This window comes from Bison bison, unplaced genomic scaffold (assembly GCF_000754665.1).
Source record: "Bison bison bison isolate TAMUID 2011002044 unplaced genomic scaffold, Bison_UMD1.0 scf7180017864180, whole genome shotgun sequence".
Lineage (NCBI taxonomy): Eukaryota > Metazoa > Chordata > Mammalia > Artiodactyla > Bovidae > Bison > Bison bison.
Window position 1 is genome coordinate 277,216 of NW_011494752.1, and position 7,874 is coordinate 285,089.

Consider the following 7,874-nt stretch of genomic DNA (forward strand, 5'->3'; position numbering starts at 1 on the left):
GTCACTTAGCATATTCAAACCTTGCATTACACCTGTTTTGCATATACCTTAACCCTTTTCCTGTTATCCTGAGCCCTGAGGCCAAGAAAGCATCCCTTCTAGTCACCAGAACTGATGCTTGCATATCTAGGGTCATTAGACAGTTGCAGTGGTTCCTCCCATTACTGACGTACATCCCTTTGCATTGTGACTTTGCCTCTTTTCCTGTCAAGATGTGAAGTTTATGTCTCCATCCTTTGAATTTAGGGTTGATCTTGTGCAAGGGCATAGGTTTGATCCCTGGTCATGGAACTAAGATCCCACAAGTCAGACAGTGCAGTCAAAAAAAATTAAATTTAAAAAATATATATCAAACACTAACTAGCATTCATTGAGCATTTATTATATGCCAAGAACTAGTATGGGCTTCCCAAGTGGCTCAGTGGGTAAAGAATCCACCTGCAATGCAGGAGACCTGGGTTTGATACCTGGGTCGGGAAGATCCCCTGGAGAAAGGAATGCCAGCCAACCCATTCCATTATTCTTGCCTGGAGAATCCATGAACAGAGGAGCCTGGTGGGCTACACTCAATAAGATCACAAAGAGTTGGGCATGACTGAAGTGACTGAGCATGCACGCACGCACAAGAACTAGTATTGGAAAATTACACGGGCTAATTCATTTAGTCCTCATAAAAATCCTGAGTGGGATTTTTATTACTGTTCCCGTTTTACAGGTGAGGAAAATGAGGCACAGGGAAATTAATTTGCTCAGGGCTATACTTGCCAGTTCCAAATCCTAACAATCTGTTTCCAGAAACCACACTATAAAACACTATACCATGTTACAGAACGAGGAAAACTTTTAACTCATTGCTCTGCCACCTACATACGTGTCAAATTCTATAGCATGGTAAAGAATCTGCCTGCAATGCAGAAGATCTGGGTTTGATCCCTGGATTGGGAATATCCTCTGGAGAAGGGAATGGGGATCCACTCCAATATTCTTGCCTGGACAACCCAGTGGACAGAGGAGCCTGGCAGGCCTCAGTCCATGGGGTCACAAAGAGTTGGACATGACTGAGTGATGCTACTACCACTACTACTTGGAGTCCAACATCCAGTCTATGCTTCAAACCTTCCCACTCCATGCCATCCCAGGCTCTGGGCCCCTCCTGCCTGTTTCAGGGAAAACCCAGCATGGGGAACAGGTTTATAGACCCGCCAACATCCACCTACTCTGAAGCGTTTCTGTCCCATCCCCTCCATCCTGCAACCTTGGCTGGATTGTTGATTCCAGCAGTGCAGGTCTCATCTGGAAAGGAAATACTCAGGCTAATGTGTCAGCATTGCCCTTTGGTCCTGTGTCCCAGCTTAGCCTGTGCAGCCAGGGTGATCATTCACTCAGGATCTTTGGGCTTATTATTATTTTTTTTTAACCACACCATGGGGCATGCAGGATCTTATCCCAACCAGTGATAGAACCCATGCCCCCTGCACTGGGAGCGCAGTCTTAACCACTGCATGGCCAGGGAAGTCCTATTAGCCTTCTTTGGTTGTTGTTCAGTTGCTAAGTCATGTCCGATTCCTTGGGACCCCATGGACTGCAGCACACCAGGCTTCTCTGTCCTTCACTATCTCCCTGAGTTTGCTCAAATTCATGTCCATTGAGTCGGTGATGCTCTCTAACCGTCTCATCCTCTGCCGCCCCCTTCTCCTTTTGTCTTCAATCTTTCCCAGCATCAGGGGTTTTTCCAGTGAGTCGGCTCTTCACATCAAGTGGCCAAAGTACTGGAGCTTCAGCTTCAGCATCAGTCCTTCCAATGAATCTTCAGGGTTGATTTCCTTTAGGATTGACTGGTTTGATCTCCCTGCTGTCCAAGAGACTCAAGAGTCTTCTCTAGCACCACAATTCAAAAGCATCAATTCCTGGTGCTCAGTCTTTTTTTATGGTCCAACTCTTACATCCATATGTGACTACTGGAAAAACCATAGCTTTGACTACACAGACATTAGGCTTTAGATTTTCTTTTTGAGGTAGTCAAAGGAGAAATGGGAAATGAAATGGTTTTTTACTTGAATCACTGAATGTAACAATTGTCACTGTTTGTTCAGATTTCAACAAAGATACATTTAAGCACCCGTAATCAGACAGAGTCAGACATGACTGAAGCAACTAAGCATGCACGCACGCAAGCACTGGGCATGCCACCATGCTGGGCACCAGGCCACCAAGGCCAACAGGACATGGTTCTAACCCTAGGGAAGCAAGGGGAGGAAATGTGTCGATAATTAACTAGAGTTCAGTGTGTGAACCTCCACCGTACAGTTCTTTCTGAAGAACTAAGGGTGCGGGAGAACAAAGCCACCAGCAGGGAAAGAGGGACAGAATAATACTCAAGTTGGGTTTTAGAGGATGAATGAAACATCACCCAATAAAGAAGAGAGGAAGGGGAAAGAGGAAGGAACTACAGGAAAGGAGGAGGGGAGCTCACGGGCAGAGGCATGAGTGGATGGGAACAGCCTGATTGGGGAAGGTCCCACGGTTGGGAGCACCTAGCATGCAGGGCATCAGGATGGTGGGGGCTGCTGTACCCAACCTGTAATGCCCTAAAGACAGTGGGATGCTCTGAAGATTTATAAAGTGCAATTTGGCCAAGGAAAACTGTGGAGGGGGTTGGAAGGAAGGTGGGAATTCGTTCACAGTGAGTCTGCACAGGACGTTAGATGCAAAGTCTGTGGTGAGGCTGGTGTGCGCTGTGTCAGGGGAGTCTGGCTGATGTCCTCTGGGATACCCCACGATGGTTTCCTAGTGAATTCACCAGAATCCAAGGGAGGGGCCTAAATCAGAAACCACACTCATCAGCTCCCCCAGGGGGGTGGTCTTTTAGGGAAAATCCAAGTTTACCAGAGTAACACTTAAAGGCTAATCTCCATTTCCAATAACTGTCAAAGCAATAGCAATGATCAATTTACATCAATTTAAATTTACAGAATACCAATGTACACTAGATACATGCATACCATCTACAAAAGAGCTACAACTGACTTGCCCGTTTTCTCTCCATTACTGAGATGTGGTGGGAAGCTGGCCCACTGAACTTCGAATCAGAAGCAGCAGTTGGTCATGAGAGATTTGAGAGGACTGGAGTCTCCATCCACGTGGCTGTCACGCCTCCAGGGCTGGACGCATCCCGGCTGTGGGCTGGACTGTCTGCTCCAGACGCGGGTGGACCGGCCCTTCCAGGGCGGCTCTGCAATACTCCTTTTCAGTGCCTTCAGACAGCCACATTCTTTTTTAGATTCTCTGGTCAGCCTCCTCTGGCAGGTTTGCAACTGAACTGCTGTCCTGGGGTTTTCTCAACATTGGTTTCATGTTAGAATCAGCAGGGGGAAAGGAAAAAACTGCTAATATCTGAGCTTCACCTCCAGAAATTCTAATTTTATTGGGCTGAGATGCAGCCTGGGTGTGTGGAGTTTTACAAGCTCCCCAGTGATTTCAATGTCCCATCAAGGTTGAGAGGCTTTGCCTTAAGGCAACTGCAGATTTCTGCTCTGGTCCACTGAGTGCTGAGTTTTCTCCTAGAGGGTCACTTCCCATGGATCAGGTGCCAAGTGCTTCTCAAGCATTACATTGTTTAATTCTTTAACCAGGCTGCCAGGCAGTGGAGAAGAGCAATGGTGCAGAGGAAGGAGTCAGGTATTATTCCATGAAGACCTGGGTTTGATCTCAGCCCCACTGCCTACCAGTCAGGTGACTTGGGGCAAGTTACCTAATCCCTCCGAATCTTTGAGCCCTCATCTGTGAAATGGAAATAACAATATCTGCTTCTTAAGGCAGCTGTGAGGAATAAACGAGGCAGCAGATGGAAATCCGCTAGCCCAGAGTCATTGCCACCATCCTGGCTCCATTCAGTGGGAGAAGTGGGAGAGGCTGAGATATCATATTCTTTGAGGGTCCTTGAGAAAGGGGGGTGCTCCCCCATCATATCCTGGCCCACAGACTATGGCCAAGGTGTATGTTTGTTGTTGTTTTATTACAAGCATCAAGAATAACTTTCGGTAGTTTTTTTGTTTGTTTTGTTTTTGTTTGTTTTTAATACTTATTTGGCTACGAGGGATCTTAGTTGTGGCACATGGAATTGTCTATCTTCCTTAGAGCATTTGGGATCTTTAGTTGTGGCATGTGGGATCTAGTTCCCTGACCAGGGATCAAACCCAGGCAGCCTGCATTGGGAGTGTGGAGCCTTAGCCACTGGACCCCCAGGGAAGTCTCTGCAGTGTTCATTTTCTTCTATTAATCAACAATTTTATTTACAAAGTAGTTCGTATGTTAAACAATGCTGCTGCTGCTGCTGCTGCTTAGTCGCTCAGTCATGCCCAACTCTTTGCAACCTCATGGACTGTAGCCCACCAGGCTCCTCTGTTCATGGAATTCTCCAGGCAAGAATACTGGAGTGGGTTGCCATTTCCTTCTCCAGGAGATCTTCCTGACCCAGAGATCGAATCCGGGTCTCCTGCATTGCAAGCAGATTCTTTACCCTCTGAGCCACCGGGAAAGCCCCATGTTAAATAATATGTGCACCCAAATTAAGAATATAAACCCTTCTTAATGAGATGCACAGGGAGTTGGCTAAAGAAAAATAATTTAAAGGTGGAAAGGTAACTGAGAGTCAACCTCCACTGAGAACACTACAGGCTCTTTGCCTTCACAGAGTCCAGGTAAGGAGGAGGGACGGGGCAGAAGCTGCAGACACCGACCTGCAGGGCCTGAGTGGAGAAAACCTGGTCACCCCTTGGCACAGGCCAAATGGAAAGGCGAGGACATGAGGCAGACACCCCTGAGATGCCAGGCCAGGGAGCTCACACTGACTCTTGTGTGTGGGTATGTGTGTGTGAGTGTGCGTAGTACTCAAGGTGTAAGTCCAACAGTCCCAGAGGGGCCACATTCCCAAGCATTCCTCCCACTCGCCAGGCTCCCTGCTAACTTTGCTGCTCTGACCCTTTGGATCTCTCTGGGCTGCTTGCTTCTCTCTTTTGGATGAAAGGTGTGTTCCCAGGAGAGCCTTCCAACAGGGTCACCTCCTCCATGACTGTTCTTGAGTGTTCCCTGTGTGCAGCCTCCCTTGTGCCCTCTGACCCCAGTGGGGAGCCCTATTGCACACTCCTTGGTCAGCAAGTGAGCAGCAGCAGCAGAGCTCCCCCACACAGACGTCAGCCTAGAGCCACAGGTCCCCTCTCCCCACCCCTGTATATGGAGAAGCAGAGATGGACCAGCCAGGAGAAGCAACCCTAACCCTCCCCCACCCCGCCCCGCCCATCTTTAGGGGCAAGATGACATTTATACTTGTCATAGTTCAAATTTCTTTAAACAAGAAAACACAAGAAAATCAAAATATGACATTCATCTGGGGTGACAGAGTAAAGAAATGCTGAATCCCGAGCTGAGAAGCAAAATAAAAATAATCATCAATAGCAAACCAGCTCTGCCTTTAACCCCTTCCCGTCAGCACTTTTCACCATGCGTGCCTGAGTGCTAAGTCAACTCTGTGCAACCCTATGGACTGCAGCCTGCCAGGTTCCTCTGTCCATGGGATTCTCCAGGCAAGAATACTGGAGTGGGTTGTCCTTTCCTCCTCCAGGGGATCTTCCCGACCCAGGGATTGAACCCGTGTCTCTTACATCTACCTACATTGGCAGGCAGGTTCTTTACTACTAGCACCACCCGGGAAGCTCCACTTTTCACCATATGCTGCTGATATTCTTGAATCAAGAATGTGGCTCCCGTGACTTTTAAGTCCTTCTATGAAAGTCCCTTTGCCAAAACTTAATTCCTGGTTGAGTCTGGGTCCAGGCAGCTCCTGTGAGAAACGATGCGATTTCCACATAGTCTGAACTTCCGGTTTCCCTCTGGTCACAAGCTGAGCTGGACCCAAATCTCTGTATCCTGAACTCCCCTCTTGCCAGGACCTGCCCTTGCCAGTGTCCTCCCCGAGGGCTGGGTCTGCAGTCATGGCTTCCAGCTGGGGAAAGAACCCCGTCTCCTCCTCAAGAAAAAAACACTAGACAGGATAAGGCAAACTATAGATACAGACACCACAAGGGTTCCTTTAGCCTGGAGGCATCTGAGAAACCTCAGTCTTTGAGGCCTACCTGCCCCTGGCCTTACTCCTGCCCCTACGCTCCTTTCTGGAAAATGTCCCAGTTCTTATTTATGTGCATCCGAAGTCGGCCAGGGAGGGGCAGCCAGGATGTGAGGCCCTGGAGGTTGTTGCTTGATTAGGTGGGACTGTCCCCACTGGGACACCTCTGTATGCCCGAGGCATCCTCAGCCCAGGGACAGAGGAGGACTCTAAAGCTGAGGAAATGGGGAGGTGAGGATTTGGGGACCTGCGGCAGCAGGGACTTCCCCTAGAACCGCAGAGGGAAATACCACAGAGTGGAAACAAGTAACAAGGGGAGGGGGAGGAGAAAGAGAAGAAAGGAGAGAGAAGGAGGGAGCTAGGCAGGGTGACAGGGAGTTGAAGGAAGCACCTTATAAGACCTGGGACACAGGCCTGTGGGGACCCTGTCCTGGGGCTCCAGAGAACAAGTGGTTTGTAGACGCCTCACCTTCATATTAAAGACCCAGTCAGTACAGAAGAGGAGCTTTACCCAGTCAGCAAAGACCCAAGAAAGCTTCTGTAGGTACTTAACGTACCTGAACTGTACATTTAAAAATGGCCCAATGAGGGCTTCCCTGGTGGCTCAGTGGTAAAGAATCTGCCTGCCAATGTAGGAGACATGGGTTTGATCCCTGGTGCGTGGACGATCCCACATGCTGCGGGCAACTAAGACTATACGCCACAACTCTTAAGCCTGTGCTCTAGAGCCTGGGAGCCACAACTACCGAGCCCATGTGCTGCAGCTACTGAAGCCTGCGCGCCCTAGAGCCCACGCTCTGCAGCAAGAGAAGATGTCTCTGCAATGAAAAGCCCATGCGCTGCAACTAGAGAGCAGCCCCCGCTCACAACAACTAGAGAAAAACCAGTGCAGCAACAAAGATCCAGCACAGCCAAAAATAAATAATAAAAAAATTTCAGTGGCCAAATGGTACATTTTATGATGTGTGTAAGTATGTTGCACAAAAGTTGAAGTAAAAGTTTTATGCTATGTTATACCAAAAAAATGAAAGGAAAGGGCACAGTTTCTTTGGAAAAGTGCCTGGTGATTCCTCAAAAGGGTAAACACAGAATTACCATTTGTTGTTCAGTCGCCCAATCGTGTCTGACTCTTTGCAACCCCATGGATTGCAGCACACCAGGCTTCCCTGCCCTTCACTAGCTCCTGGAGTCTGCTTAGACTCATGTCCATTGAGCCATCCAACCATCTCATCCTCTGTCACCCCTTTATCCTCTTGCCCACAATCTTTCCCAGCATCAGGGCCTTTTCTAATGAGTTGACTCTTTGCATCAGGTAGCCAAAGTATTGGAGCTTCAGCTTCAGTCCTTCCAATGAATATTCAGGGTTGATGTCCTTTACCATATGACCTAGCAATTCCATTCCCTGGTATATGCCCAAGAGAAATGAAGGCATTCACTCACATGAAAACTTGTATACAAATAGCAGCATTATCCATGTTCATAGCAGCATTATCCATCATAACCAAAAAGTGGAAACATAATACGGTCTATTCATACAATGGAGTATTATTTGGCCATAAAGTAATGAAGTACTGACTCATGCTACAGCATGGATGTCCCTCAGAAATGCTACTCTGAGGGAAAGAAGCCAACCACAAAAGACCACTCATTGCATGAATCTATTTATATGAAATTCCCAGGATCTAGGTACATTTGTCGCGACAGAAAGGTTTAGTGGTTATGTAGAATTGGGAAGGGGTTGGAGGGAAATAGA